Below are 16,486 nucleotides of genomic sequence, written 5' to 3'. Positions count from 1 at the left end.
ACCATGGCACTCCTCCATCCATGGCTGCCTGCCCTGCTTGTTTGGTCCGGTGGCCATGGCATCAGTTCATGAGTCGTCAACGTCGCGTCGCCTCGCCCAGACATCGATCTACACGGCATTGCCTCCTCTCGTACCGTGCAATGCATATGGCCATATGCCATTGCTGATCCATACGGAGCCGTACAGGAACACCTCTGCTGAAATGAATATAGAAGGTATGCTCGTGCTGTTGTGGCTACAGAGATATGTTGTTTATCAATTACGACACGCTTGCAGGAAGGAACATCCAGCTTGTTCATCTTGCAGGACAGCACAAGACATATGATGTAGTTGTCTGTATCAAGTGTAGCTTTGAAGCTTCAGCAACAACAATATATCCACAACTCCACAACAATTGTGCTATCACATATTTGGCGTCTGCTACATCAGTGTTTGAGCATCATCATTCATATACAGGACTAAAATTTCAATTGAGTCATCATCATACAATAAACATCCTTACAGCATCTAAATAGCAGAGTGTGGGTCAACCAGGGCAAAGTAGGCCTCATCCAACTTCCGGATATCCAAATGATTTGTAGAATGGTTTTGAGCACCTACTAACCTGCACCATATAGAACACAGATCATGACATGTCAAAATGTAAATGATACACCGTGGTGTCAAACAACTATTTGAAATATATATAACCACCCACCTAATCCTCACCGTTTGATATAACCGTACCTCATTCAGCACATTACCTCAGCAAAAAAAAAAAGGAAGCAATGCAAGTATCCAACAATCCCATCACGTAAACAAAAGATATATTTCACCCCTATTTACAGAAACTGAAACAAACTAACACCTATTGTGCCCGTCGCTGCAACTTTGTTGCGTCCAAATGAGAACATGCGTTTCTTTGATCTATTACATAAACGCAGAACAAAAGGGCACAAAACACATCGAAAGGGAGGGGGATAACTAAACCATATTTCATTATATTGCAATGTAAAACATAACACATGTATTGAGATTGAACTATAGATCATTGTTTAGACGAACTTTTCTAAATGACCCCAACTTTTCTATTGGATCACAAAACTGAACCGACAAAACTTCCTCGATTAATCCTCTTGGCAGTTCACGAGCCACCATGTATTTGTTTTGCTGTGATGGTGTCAGAAGGATATTCAGTGTAGTTGTTAACAATTCCCCGCGTCGCCTCTGGAGTCCTTGCATTACCTTTGTGGCACAGATTTCAAAACTGCGATCCAGGTCAGGTTTTCCTCTTTATTCCTTTTTGTTATGGAAAAAAGAATTTCAATTCCGATCGAGGTCCTCCATTTGTAACTATATGGAAGCTGAATTTCACTGGGAACAGTTATGCCAAAATGGACAAGGTTTTCGCATCATCTACTTCCTTCAGCTACAGCAAAGGTCCATGCCCAGTAGGAAAATGACTAGGATGAACACCACGTTTTGGCCTTGCATTACCATACCGTCTCATTTCAACTGGACCCCAACCAAGAATACCCGCAGAACTACTAGATTCCTGCAGCCTATTACCATTTGTCATAATTGGAGGCTGATACAAAGGCTGGGTGTCAAATTGATTATCTGGGTCAGCTCTCCGTCGCCGCTTCCATGCTTCAGAACTTCCAGAGCTCTCATTATTATGGAAAGACTCAGAATTGTACTGGAGAGACCTAGTTGGCCTTTGGTTTCTCGAAGGATGAAGTTGATTTGAGTTACCTCCCTTATTGGGAGGAACGGATGCGAAATTGCCACCATGAGATGGGCCAACTCCACCTTCCAGTTGGTCTTGACTAAGTTTCAAATAGAGATCATGCAGTTGCTCCCCAGACATATTTGAAAAGGTGGCAACATAATTCCATAACCTCATGGTCATGCCTGCGATCAATAAAATAATTTAGACAGGATCTATCAAGGGATCCAACTATATGCCATTCAAAATTGTCTGCACAATGTTAAGACAGAGAGTCTTGTCTGGAGACTGATAATGGAGAAGGGAACATATTCACTTACGGGATTGCCTATAAGATTCACTGTGTTGCCGGACAACTTCTCCAATTTTGTCCCCAATTATTAGGAGATACTTACGAATTCTTGAAAGAACCTAAAGACAGTAAATTAAGGTAAGATTCGGGTCGAAAAGCAGTTTGAGAATATATTGTCCACAGAAAAAGCAGATACCTTTTCCTTTGGGAGGTTTACACTTGTATTCTGCAGCCTATCCAGGCGCTTCAAAGTATCCTGCTCCTCATCTAAAACTTCAGAGCACCATTCAAGCCACTTCTCCTCTTTGTCCAGACGATACTTTGTCTCTGCCTCCGATTCAGAAATTTCACCTTCTTCTCTTGCTTCAGCTTCCACTATTACCTTGCGCTTCTGAATGTCATCTTTGTTCAGCTTATTATCCTCTTTTTCTGGTACATCCTTTTGTCGGCCCCTCATTGATCGAGCTCCACTATTACTGTCGTTATTGACTGTCTGGCGGGCATTTCCTTTGACTTTTGAGCTCTTACCACTAAACTTAGCATATTCCTTGATAAATACAACTTCTTGTCAGCATAATAGAATGCAAAAAAAAAAAAAAAAAAATTGTAAAGCATGTAGAATATGCAATTGTTGTAGTAAACAAAGGGATAAAATTCAAGGTGAAACATTCATTTATACTCTTTCAAAATAAACTCAAAACATCTCGAAGCAACTAAAACATGTGAAGCAAACAAATAAACAAATTGCTGTTCTTGATTGTCAAATTGGCTACAGCATTACAAATGCATCATTATAAAATAGTTGGATTAGAAAAAAAAATAGGATAATTCGTTTAAACAAGCCCTTAAAATTACAATCTCAAGGTAAAACCTAAACGCCACTCTACTTGAGGATTGCAATTCAATAACAGTTCAAAACCTGAACTCACTGAATGATCAGAACATGATAGAAGGGTTCAACTATTAGTAGTCCATAAATTAGATAATCACACACTTGAAACCAAGAAAAGAACAATGTACAGAAAGTTAACTGATCCCATGTACATTAAAAAAGAACCTCCAGTTCAAAAGAGGTACCTTTTGCAGGAGAGCACTAGCGCGGTTATCCAAGTTTGGAGCACGTGGTAAAAATGTCTCTCTCTCACCAAGTGTTGCTGGTGCAATTTTTGTTGCCAGGCCAAGCTTTGGATCCAACCGTATTTTCTCCCAATTCCCGTAGCCATACCAATGAATTCCAACCATCAATCTAGCATCGTCAGCTACGACCATACAAGAAACAGACTATAAGATCCCAATGTTTTATAGAATGTCTAAACAACTACGGTTGAAATGCAATTACTTTCAGTCCATCCACAGCTTGCAGACCACTGAGGCTTTTTATAAGGTAGCTGGATGCGGTAATGCTTGATTGGATCTTTGTAACGTGCAATTCGCTTTGCCAGGAACTGAAGCTCTTCAACACGAGCTAGCAATTCGTAGGCCTTCACAGCTACACCGAAAAAATCCAAAACTGTGCCCTATATTGGAAGTGCACAAGTGAACTTAACAAAGGTGATGTCACGAAATACTCTTTACAGTTAATGAAAAGGAGAGAGTTATTACCTTGATATCCGTATTCTCTTTAACCGCTTCCTGACAACCATCAATCAGCAAATCAAATAGCTCTATTTGCGCTTCATGTGGTGCCTTCGCAAGTACACTACCAACATCATCCACGATTAATCCAATCTGGGTTGCATTCCCAAATTTTTTGACCTAAAAAATTTCACATATCAGGGTGAGTACATCAACACACATATTGCTTCACAAACAATGCCAGATGAAGTGCAACCAAATCAGACTAATTGATCCCATAGAAAAACTTTCCATGAAAAAACTTGCAAAATCGACTGGCAATTACATGCCAATAGAATTGGACTAATATAGTTACTTGTTCTATAACCATCATAATGCAAAGTATTACAATATCCCATCAAGGCATCAACTCAAAGCAAAGAAGATGATGCAATGACATATTGATAGCATGCTTCCAGGCACTAGTATATACAATTAAAAATCAATTATGAGAAGTACACGATTCAACTGAAAAGACAGAAAACGATAGATAGATTAACGTGCATATTACCGCTCGTACAAAACGAGAAGCGTCCTTCTTTGGAACATTACCAAAAGACCACTCTCGTACTTGAGCTACTGCTCCATCAACCAATGGTAATGAATTAACTGTTTCCACAGTTCTGCCAGAACGCCTCCTTGGCTTTTCTTGTGCTTCAACTGTCCGTCTTTTCCTGTTGTTATTATTTTTGTCAAGCTGGGGATCTTCAACATAGCTCTTTTTATTTCGTGCAGCACGAGGTGCCAAGGTTTCCTGAAGAATACCAGTCATCACTATCTGATAATGTTTACAGAAAGAAATGACGAAAGCAGGTTATAATAACTGGGCAAACTAGCTAGCCAATCAATACCTGAATCATATCTGCAGGATCTGGCTGTATCAGCCTACTCCAGAATGTTGCATCATCTTCGCCACTGGAAAAGTTTGCGACCTACAGCAAAATATGAAGAATAATAAATGTGAATACAGAATAGTTCCTGCTCAGCATCAGTAACTTGGGTATAGCATACACATCACATGCCTTGAAAGCACTAAGAAGCTCATTTCCTTCCTCCCCTTCACCACCCTTTGTCTCGACTTTCTCAGCTCTCTCAAGAATTTCATCAATGTCCAAACTTTCAAGGTTCCTCTTGGCTCTTCATCAGTCTTGTCTTCTTTGAACAATTCCTCTGCACCGAATCCTCAAGATAGCAGAAAGTTCATTCTGCCGAGTGATGCAGCTTACATCAGAATAGTAAAACAGCATAAAAGGGAAATAGAGAGTGAACAAGAAAATACAGTATCTTTTTTTTTACCTTCTCACAAGATTATTATATCCTGATAGAAGGTAAAGGAACAAGCAAATGCATTTAACTTCTAAACTGAACAAAATTAATATGATAGACACTTCAATTTCAGCATTAATGTGATAAGCTGTACGAAAGCCCCAAGGGCCTCTAGTTCAACTGGTTTAGAGCGTCCCGCGGCACTCCTAGTGTCCTGGGTCGGCACTCCTCGTGGGACGCGAATTTCAGGCTGGGTGTTAAAAAATCCCCTCGTCTGTCCCACACCAAAGCACAGGTCTAAGGACCGGCCCGTTCTCACAGGGCAACGGTGCCGCTGTGTAAGGGTGGGGCAGGAGTTCGGGGGTTTTCTGGGCCTGCGTGAGGTCTTCTTCTTAATGCAATGCCTGGGGGTGGTCATACCCTCGCAGGTCCAGTTTTTTTATAAGCTGTACGAAAATTTCTTTAAGCAACATGTTACAACTTGTTTGAACCAGAAGCTATATTCAATGGCCACCCAATACAAAACTCGGTAATGAATCTTGTAAACCACCCAATACAAAACTTCTAGGGTAATTCATGCCGAAAAGTTAGCCTAAAACAAGGAAACAAGATAGTAAAAACCAAAACCTACCTTGTCAAATATGGAGCCACCCTTTTTGGATTCTTTCTTCTCAAGCCTGCCCTCAGCATTTAGCTTCTGAATAACCAAGTGATCAAGAACCTGAAATAGGAAAAAAAAATAGGTAAAAAGAACAGTTCAATAATCCTACTAAGAATACATGAACTATGGCAGTTTGACAACCATCTTTTTCTTTGCGCGTTCCAAAATATCCTCTTCAACACTTTTGCATGTGACGAAGCGGGTAGATATTAACAGTCTCCTGTTGGCCAATCCTATGCGCCCTACTCATGGCCTAGCAAGAAACGAGCCATATTAAGAAATCATAGGAAAGATAGTAATTTTTACAAGTTAAACACACACACTCACTTCCAGGAGGGAGGGATGGAGGGAGGGAGAGGGGAGAGAGAGTGGGTGAGTGAGTGAGAGGAGGAGAGGAAAAACCTGCAGATCATTTTGCGGATTCCAATCTGAATCAAAATTATCACTGTATCTGCAGTTGCAAGATTAATACCAAGTCCTCCGGCACGTGTGGATTAAAAGAAAACAGAAGTCATCACTTCCAGGAGCATTAAAATGTTCCATGGCTTGATGACGAAGATCTGCTCTTGTACTACCATCAAGGCCTCTGAAACTGAAATCCCCGAAGAGAGAGGTATTCTGCAAGGATGTTCCAACCATCTTAACCATCTGCAAGGAATCAAGAAGTAAACCACATGAGGCGCACATGCTTTAAAAAATATTTGCTTCCCAATATATAATGTTAGCACAATAAGAAAATAGTTATGTAATGTTTTAACTTGAAGCAAATCACGCCCAAGATTCTCTTAAAAGGAATCTACTCAATCACAAAGAGAACTGCCCAAGATTCTCTTAAAGGAATCTACTCAATCACAAAGAGAACTACAGAAATAGAAAAGAATCAGTACGGCGAAAATAAGTAGAAATTTTCTCCACAACGGCCGAGACGAATTTCATTACCATGAAGAAACGAAATTAGATTACAATGTTTAAGTTGGAGCCCACAGAGTTACCGAGAAAAATAAGCAAGTTCCTGATCCTCTGAACATGAAGGGGTCATTCGGCTAGGCAAACACCAAACAAATTCATTGTTTTGGTTTCCAAACGCCTGCCATTTAGAAATAACTAAAGTTCATTCAAGCATTTTTATTTGGTTTCCAATTCTTGTCATTTTGAAACATTTTCCAACAAGTGTCCCTCTGAATGCCTCTTCGCCATTGTCATAAAATCATCGTATAGTGAAAAAAATCTACCTTTTTTACTGAAGAAAGTACATTGTTAAAATCAGTTTTATTTCAGTTTTGCAAAATTTCTTTTTGTTACTATATCATGATGTTGATATATTCTCGCAACCAGCTGCCCCTAACTTAAGTTTCTGGTTCTACCACTAGCAAAGTACATTGTTAAAATCAGTTTTATTTCAGTTTTCCAAATTTTCTTTTTTGTTATTATATCATGATGCTGATATATTCTGGCAATCAGCTGCCCCCTAACTTAAGTTTCTGGTTCTACCACTAGCAAAGTACATTGTTAAAATCAGTTTTATTTCAGTTTTCCAAAATTTCTTTTGTTACTATATCATGATGTTGATATATTCTGGCAACCAGCTGCCCCTAACTTAAGTTTCTGGTTCTACCACTAGCAAAGCTCAAGGACTCCCAAAGGTGTATTCGGCAGGTTGACATCCAAGTAACACTCACTTTTTTGCTTTCTCTCTTAGGCACCCGTAGTGCTGGTTTGAACCAAATCAAACCGCACTGATGGGCCATTCAGAATTGATTTGGTTATAGGTTCATACCTCTAGAAGTCTAGAATTGTGCTCGTTTCATGGGGCCGCAGCAGAGGAAAAAAGGAAATCAAATGTTACCACTATCTAAAATTTGAATAACCACATCATGTGGTGAAAAACTGGTAGACACAAACCTGTGAAAATATAAGCACACGATGATTAGTCTCCCGCAAGTCTCACCAATAGTTTGTCCAACAAGACAAGTTTCCCACTACTCATAACAATGCGTTCAACTTTATTCCGATCACCAATGCTATCTCCACCATAACCATGATCGGCACTTTCAAACAAGAATGGATGGTTGCAGCATTTCTTCAATTCAACAACAATGTTAAGAAGTGATACCTGCATATGCCATGATCAAGTCAGTCACATAAAACATGGTAGCAAGACAGTAATTTTTTGGAGAGCAGATTTGGCTATGCCTTAAGAATAATTGTTGCCAAACACACTAATTATTTGGAATTAGTAGATCAGAACATGAAGTTATAAACAATCAATCCTTGCCCACATGGGAAAGCAGATTTGGCTCACAACGGCCCAAGTGTTGCCTTGTGGCCTTGCCCATGCTCCAGTTTGATAGGTAATGCACGGCCAGGTGAGGAACTGCTTGAGCTAGCAATAGCAGGTGAGAAACTGCTTGAGCTAGCAATAGTAGGTGAGAAAGAATAGTAACATTGTTCCAATAAAGATAATCCTGGCAAGCACCACAGCATTTAGCAAGAAAAATGGTCCTAGACTAGCAGCAACAGCATATATTCATGTCTGGAGATACGGTTCAATTTGCTACATACTGAGACAACCAAATTACATTAAATTCCATGATAGAACAGAGCGGTAGCTAACAAAAAATAACCAAATGTGCCCACCGAAATAACTAAAGCCACAGATAATATAAAAACATAAGAACTTGATTAAAAGAACAAGATGTAACAAAAACCTGATTCCCACGGACTCCTTTATTTAGATTCTGAAAATTCCGCTCTAAAATCCACTTGTAGTACCTAGTAAAAAAACCAAAAAAATTAGCCTCAATGTAAAATAAGGGCATGTTTGGCCGCTCCAAGGTCCATGCAGGGTTTGGAGCTTGTAGGAAAAATAAAAGGTTTAAGAATGCGGGTTCCATCCAAACTAATAAGAAAACTTATCGAAAAAAAAGAGGTTCAAGAAAATTAGCATGGAGTACTCACTGTTTCTGAAGGGGTGACATCTCGACACGTAGAATCCTCTCAATTTTAGGAGGTAAAGACTTCTCAACATCTTTTATAACCCGCCGTAAAATATGAGGCCTCAATTCCTTATGCAAATTCGCAAGCTACAAGAAAACCGGCAAAAGAAGTTATGGGCTTCAATCAACGGAAAACCAACATATTATATGCTGATCAGCGAAGATAAAGCTTTTATTTGAAACACTACCTCAGTTTCGTTGAACGAACTCAAATTTTTGTATCTCTCAACAAAACTATCCTTGCTGTTGAATTTGACTGGATCAAGGAAATGAAGTAATGCCCTACAAAAAAAAATCTCAGAAACAAAGGAAAAATGAAGGATTAAAAAAGATTAACAAAACTGAATCAGCCCAGATGTAGCAACTGCGATCAGATTGCTGTTTTTTAAAATAATATAGCTCCACATAAAAGATGACATAACCGCATATAATATAAGTTAACTATTATAACAATAACAACAACATAGCCTTTCAGTCCCAAGCAAGTTAACTATTATAACTCCACATAAAAGATGCCGTACCAAAGCTCTTCCACACTGTTCTGCAAAGGTGTTCCAGTGATAAGCAGCTTGTTCTTAGTGCTGAATTCCTGTAGACGCAATACAAAATTAGTCTAATCATAATCCCAGTAAAAGTTACATGATACAGAAGCTAAGAAATTGTTTCATACCAAAAGGGTCGTATACAGTGACGCTTCAGAATTCTTCAACCGGTGGGCTTCATCAACCATAAGATAGTTCCATTTGATCTTGGAAAGAACCGCTTTGTCCTTGAGAATCACCTCGTAGGTAGTTATCAATGTGTGGAATTTTACATGACGCCCACCCTTCTTGTCTGAAAAAAATTCATGCTGCTGGCACATCTGTGGCAAATAGCAAAAAGATACAACCAAGGTGAATAAAACTAAATTAGAAAGTGTATTAGTTAGAATTTTGTGCCTTATGATTCCTCAAGCCAACTAATTCATATTTTTAACTAAAAACAAATATAACACAAGCAAACAGAATGAGAAAGGAGGCAAGAAAAAAAACACAATTCCATACCCTAAAGAAAAGCAAAAAAAGCAAAAAGCTACGCACATCAATATATAGAGTTTTTTAGCATAGATCCATGTTACAAAAAGGTTTCATTTCAATGACATGTGATGTTAGCATAACATAGATAGACTATAGTCCTGTTTTGAAGAAAGACAGGAAGCTCTGTGGGGGCTTTGGAAACTAAGAAATGCTATGTGTTTTCAAAACTGTCTGGAAGGAATATGAATATGGCGCTGCAAAAGATTGTTGTCATGGTGCAAAGTTGGAAACTGCTTTGCCCTCACCCTCACGACAAGCTCCAGTTGTTAAACTCCAAAGTTGGAAGAGCTAAAGAGGTTGGCGTCTATGCCAGCCAGGATTTCTGGCTGGACAAGGTATCAAGGCCTGAAGATAGCTTCATGTATGAGAACACAGGTGACTGGCGACCCCCAAGGACATGGACTTACTACTTCATTTGAAGAGGCAGTCAAGTCAGGGAAGTGGCTCAATCTGGTGGTTTCTGGTCTTTGTGGAGCATAGGAAGTTCTGTGTAATTCTTGGTTGTTTTTGTGGTCGTCAGTCTTTTGGTTATGGATGGGGAGGTGAATGGTGACAGTCCTTTTGGCTATTCAATTTTCCTCGGCTTATCATATTGGTTTCTCTAAACTTATCGAAATCATAAAACGTGGGCATGGAAGTAATACATACAGGTCCATCATAGAAAGTGATGTAGGTTAAAAGTCATGATATTGTTGAGTTGTCACAAAAAATATAAACCAGGTAAATTCCATAAGATATTATTCTATTGTATCAGCCTTTTACATTCCTAATATTTCTTTTTTACGAAGGCTTTTAATTTCTAAAACTATGCAATTTACAAGCTGATATCTAAAGTTACTAGCCAGTTCAAAATATTCATACAGGAGAAGAAGTCTCTCTTACAGATGATATGAAATACTAGTGCTAACAGCGAATAAATTAATTCTCAGCAGTAACAATAATTGGTATTTTCAGGTAAAGTTTATATTTAGCAAAAAATAATAATATACGATTTTAGTCGATAATTCTTGTTGCCAACATTTGACAATGGCAGCTAGATCACATACAAAAAATAGATCGAGAACTGATTTGATAGTTTTATATACCTCTCTGCTGGCACGGTTGCCAACATAAATGACAACATTCATGTTGGGCAGCCACTTCCGAAATTCCTTTGCCCAGTTCGACAATGTTGACAGTGGCACAACTACAAGAAATGGGCCATTGATTTCTTGAGCATTCTGCAACAGATATGTCAGATATTAATATTAAAAGACAATTTCATTCATCATAATGATGACAAGCAAATACAATGAGAAATAATTACATGAAGGAAGCCAAGCATGGAAACAGATTGGATAGTTTTTCCCAGACCCATTTCATCAGCAAGTATAACATTAGTATCGTTTCTCCATCTGTGTCACCAATCAAACAATCAGAAAACAAAGTATTTGTATTCTGTTGTGCACATATGTACATTCATATTGATCTTACGTACCCATTGACAAGAAAGTTTAGTCCTTCCAGCTGGTAATCACGAAGCTTGCCAGCTTTTAGCCATTCTGGCTGGTCATCAAGCCTCCTCAAACTAGCTGGAAACGTAGAGTTTGATTCAGTTAAACTCAACAATAGTGATCCACTGGTGCTAGAAAACGTACATTGGATCCCGTAAAAACCCAAAGAAAAGGGTAAGCCAATGCAAATCCATATTCAACCTATGACCAAAAGAACATTGTAGATTTCCGAGGGATAAGGATCACTTAATCTGATAACATCACATCATAGTCATGGTAAATAGCATACTAATTGAAGACTTTATAACAAAGAACAAAGGTGAAAAACTACACAGAAGGAACAAAATAGCATAGAAGAGTTTTTAACTAGTATGTCTTATGAATTAACTATTTTCTGGACCAATAGTAAGTAGGAATGTGTTACCTTTGCTTTTCTTTCGTTGGAAATCTACTGTTTTCCCCAGTATAGCTGAGGCAGCTTCACGAGCCTACCATTTAGTGTAAAGCCAGTCATGATACAAAATTGCATGCTTAGGTACAATTACAGAAGCTTTTATAGGGTACTGAGTACCTTACCTTATATTCATCAATTGCGTCTTGAGCAAAATCTATATCTGTATCTTTTTCCCTGAAACAGCGCACCAAAAACAAGGTCGGTGAGACTAATGCATACTAATTAAACAGTAAAGGCGCATTCCTATTTCCTACAACAAAGATATTAACATCCACAAGATAGAATATAAAATGTATGAAAGATCATCACACATAATCATACTCTGAATCAACAGAGGTAGAGATATTGTGTTTATGGTCGAAGCTCATCCATGTGCAAAACAATAATCATAACCATAAAACTAGAACTGGATACCATGCCACAAAAATTACCAGGTAGATTCTGCATAAGGAAGTCCTTGCCATTTGACTAAATATTCGGGAACCAGATCATCTCCATCAGCTTTGACCCTATCAGCAAATATCCGTTCAACCTGAAGATTCAATGTTAGACAATATGCAAAGCGATGATGAACAGTGTATATCAACAGTCAACCTGACTATATTGTTTAATAAGATCCAGCTCCATCTCCTTGCCCACATCATGCACCTCAACCTGATATGAATATGTTGGCATAACCAGAGAAACATATCAAATTAATGCCAATATTTTGCCAAGTAAAGAAGCACTAATTAATAGCACTCCATAATCACTAATTAATAGCACGGAATATAAACCTAACATTGAATTAATTTTGAACATCATCAAAACAACTACTATGCAAAAAACAGGAACCTTCCATAACAGGAAGAGGCACAAACATTTCCTTTACATTTTGAAGTTTTACCATAGAGTTAGTATTTATACTCTGGATGCTAAGATACAAAAGGTGTCATGCTTCAATTTCATGTTAAATTTGAAATGAATGGTCTACTGGTTTACCTCTTCACGTGATAGTGCCCTCTTGTACCTCTGTTCCTCGGCAACTCTTTTCGTGTAATTTATTACCTTCTTGAATCCACTAACCTGTCATGTAGAGGTTATATGAATGAAAGCAGATTTAGAAAGAACAAAGACAAAGGATTAAGCAAACCCACCTAAACATACAGATAACATAATCTATATGTACTCTACATAAGTACTTACATTTTGGAGTTCTGATAATGTCTTCCATTGACAATGCAGGTAAGACTGGCCTTTCCATTTTATATAGAACTCTAATTCATCCCACTGTTGATCGAAGTCCGATGTTAGGCTGACAACAGTAGGTTGAGCTGACTGGTGATTCCTTATTGCTTCTTCAGCTACACCCTTGGGTTGATGCCAAAGAACTTTTTCAATTGTTTCTCCATCTTCCTCTTCCAGCTCCTCCTTCATGAGCTAGATTACATTAAAACTTGTTGAGGTGGCCATAATATATATGGATTGATTTTTTACGCGATCAGAAGAAAGTAACTTAAATTAACACCGTAATAACAATGACTTAGACAACAAAACAGAGGAAAGTTTAGAAGACAGATATCTAGATTCTCTATTGTCAAAGAAGCAGCTTAAAAGTGAGAATCAGGAACCGAATGACAACATTAAGAATATAATACATATGCAACTCCAGCCTGATAACAAGCCATACATGACAAGAACTAGTTTGCCAGTTATCCATTATGATTCCTCAGTGACAAAATTGCTATTTCACTAATAGTTTGTATTGAGCTCACCTTTTGTTGTTTAGTTGACTTCTCCTCACTATCATCACTTTCTTCGCTTTCAGCATATGAGATCTTTTTCACCGTCCTCCTCCTTCCAGAAGTTCGAAGCTCATTATGAGAATTGATTGGGGCAACGTCACTGCGGCCCACGGGTTTCTGATGCAACCTGTCAAATTTTTTCGATCTGTGTTTGAAATCAGAATCGCTGGGAACATCTGAGTCTTTTCCTGAAGAATATTCTTCATCACTGTGAGAAACCCCTCGTTTTCGTTGAGCTGGCATGGGCAACTTTCTTCCCTTGGAAGTTTTAGTTGCTACAATCTTAAGTCGTTTAGGTTGCCTCCGATTCTCCACAAAATCATCTTCATCATCTGAGAGTTCAAGGTCATCATCGTCCTCGCCATCAGAATTCTCACTATCCATAAACTTATCCTGTGAGTTGAATGTTTCAGAGGGTAGATAATCAAGCAAAAATATCCAATAGCTCAAATACAAAAAACGAATAACATTAACTTGATAAATTTCCTTGAATGGGCCAATAGAAAACTCAGCAATCCAGAAGAAAACACAATAACATAGATGTAAAACCATTTTTATATATAAAAAAATACGGCCTTAGTGGACAATTTATAGGCCGAAAAGCAGGGGGGGGGGGGGAGTTCATAATCTGTCCTCAGATGATCACAGTACAAATAAATAAAGCACTCTAAAATGCTGCAGAACTGGTCACACGAGAATGGTCAAGTACATTAGAATGACACCAAAAGGTCCAAATAGAACTACTCCAGGACTCGGTTAGAAACAACTGCAGACTGCAGCTGATGCAGTTAAGATGGCCCACAGAAATCATGTTTAGCATATTTTATCACCTCGTTCAAGAATACCAAAGAGCCAAATCCATCCTAGGTTCTGACCATTCACATGAATTTTGCTTGCATAAGTTTATTCCATATACTATGAATATATTTCCTCTAGATTACCTATCTGATGCTAAGAGATAATTTGAGTTCTTGGGTCTATTACACCAACTGAAGAAACAGTCCATTTTACGTAAGTTGGAGTTCAACTAGGCACTATTTTTAATATCACCAGCTCAGGTTCATAAATAATATATACGTAAACAACTTCATAACCGGGCAGCAGCATATAGATCTCGAACATAGTTGTAACAAACTTTCACTACACAAGCTAACCCAAATAATAAAAGGAGGATGTAGCTTAATATGTGGAAACTGTATCATGTTACAGTTATATGCCATTCCATGCAGAGTAATTAAGTAAATAGATGACCTTATCAGTAGCCTTGTCCGTTTCGCTGTCTGGCTCAAAATCCACGTCAGCGGGATCATCTTCTACAATATAAGAAGAAAAAATGCCAATCAACTTGGGTTGTAACACCTTGTATACAGACACAAATAAAGCAAAAACACATTTATTTTGTTAAGCACAAGACTCCATATTTCAATATACCATCTGCATCATTGCCATCGTCATTCTCATCATTATACTCGTCGTCGTCGTCGTCGTCGTCGTCATCATAAGCATTGTACTTTGACGTCTTCTTCATTTGTCGTGAGCCAGACTTTGCTGCTCCACCAGAAGTGGAACAGCTTGATTGCTTCGTCCCGCCACGATGCAACGATTCAATCTGCTCCTCTCCGTCCTGCTCGTAATAGTCATCGGAGAGCATTTCCTCAGCAGGCACCTCACCATTTGCTCTGTTCAGTTCATCATCCTCTCCGCTACCATCCATGTCATCATGCAAGCTAGCAGCATCCATTCCCCTACCACTATTCGATGGAATTTCTCCGGCCGTCTGTTTGGACCTGGAATCCTTGAGAAAATTTGTGCCCCATGGACCACCAGACGATCTGCCTCCTCTCTGGGCATGCTGCCCTGATGCGTTCTCAGAAGAGTACAAACCTGACTGGCCAGCCTCATATTGCTCTGCTTCACTGTGGTAGGCATCCTCTGCTTTCTCATTTAAGTTCCACTGCCTAGAGTTCAGGTCAACATTCCCATCCCGGACTGACTCATAGATGCCCTCATCATCGGCCTTTTCATTCAAGTTGTACCCTCCTGAATCGGCCTTGCTCCCGGAGTTGCTGAAGAATGCCATCACAGATTATGGCATTACATGGAATACCTCTCACAGGCTCAGTATCACTCCTGCAGTTCATGAAACGAAGTCAATTTAGAACGTGGCTAGTGATCAATATGCCGTGCCCTAAACAGGGCAATCCAACTAGAATCTAATCAATTTCTAGTGCTTTCTGTTAGGGGTTGATCGTTTGAATGCCAAATGGATTAAAATTTTCAGGTGAGGGACGTGACGAGACCCCAGCTCTCATCAAAATCGAGCAGCAGAAGCAGAGATACACCCGTGAGCAGCCTCAAGCGCGCAGAATCCAAACTGTATTACGAAACCCTAAATCCCAAACGATTGACGCGCGGCCGAGCAGATCGGCGCGTGCGGCGGCCAGATCGAGCTGCCGCCGGCGCGGATCGGGCGGGCGGCGCTCGAACCGACGCCACATCACGCGCGCCCATGCCTCAGAACCAACCACTGCCCACAAAAACCCGCGAGGTGGCAAGGGGACGCACCTCGTGCCGCGGCCGACAAGAGGAGCAGGAAGAGGCGGCGGGCGGGCGGGCGGAGGGCGGGCGACGGGCGCTCAGTCCTCGCGACAGAGACGAATGCTCGGACAGGCACGCGGCGGGTTTTCTGGCTCGCCGCGGGGCACCTATTGGTCTGCGCGATCGCCGTTGCCGGCGGCCGCGGGGGCGGGCGGCGGGAGGGGAGCGGGGGAGGGGCGCAACGCCCGTGCGATTTATTCAAAAAGGACCGGGCGAATTTCCGCGATTTTTTGCGGTATTTTCCGCGATTTTTCGCCTAGGATTCGGATCGGAGGCGGGGCAGGAGGGGGGATGGACGGCGGCGATCGCCGAAGACGGGCTCCCGGCGGGGCAGCGCGGCGGCGGCGGCGGCGGCGGCGGCGCGCGCAAGAGAGAGGGGGGTGGTTATCTATCACAAGGGGGTAAGGGCGATTAGGAAGGGCAGATAAGTTTTTCCCCTCTCTCTGTCTGTCTCTCTCTCTCTCTCGCCCTTTCGCTCGTGTACTAGTATTTGTCTCGGTCGCGTTGGGGGGCTGGTTGTGGCAGAGTATTTCGGGGCTCGCTC

General features: G+C 40.3%; 1 pseudogene; it reads right to left on the bottom strand.

Moving 5' to 3' along the window:
- Positions 1–259: 259 nt before the first annotated feature.
- On the bottom strand, positions 260–16,401 carry LOC136533054 (protein CHROMATIN REMODELING 5-like; annotated as a pseudogene).
- Between the last annotated feature and the right edge of the window lie 85 nt (positions 16,402–16,486).

The sequence above is a fragment of the Miscanthus floridulus genome, unplaced genomic scaffold (genome assembly GCF_019320115.1).
Source record: "Miscanthus floridulus cultivar M001 unplaced genomic scaffold, ASM1932011v1 fs_776_2_3, whole genome shotgun sequence".
NCBI lineage: Eukaryota > Viridiplantae > Streptophyta > Magnoliopsida > Poales > Poaceae > Miscanthus > Miscanthus floridulus.
The sequence above is the reverse complement of the archived record's forward strand: the minus strand, read 5'-3'. Positions and strand labels throughout refer to the sequence as shown.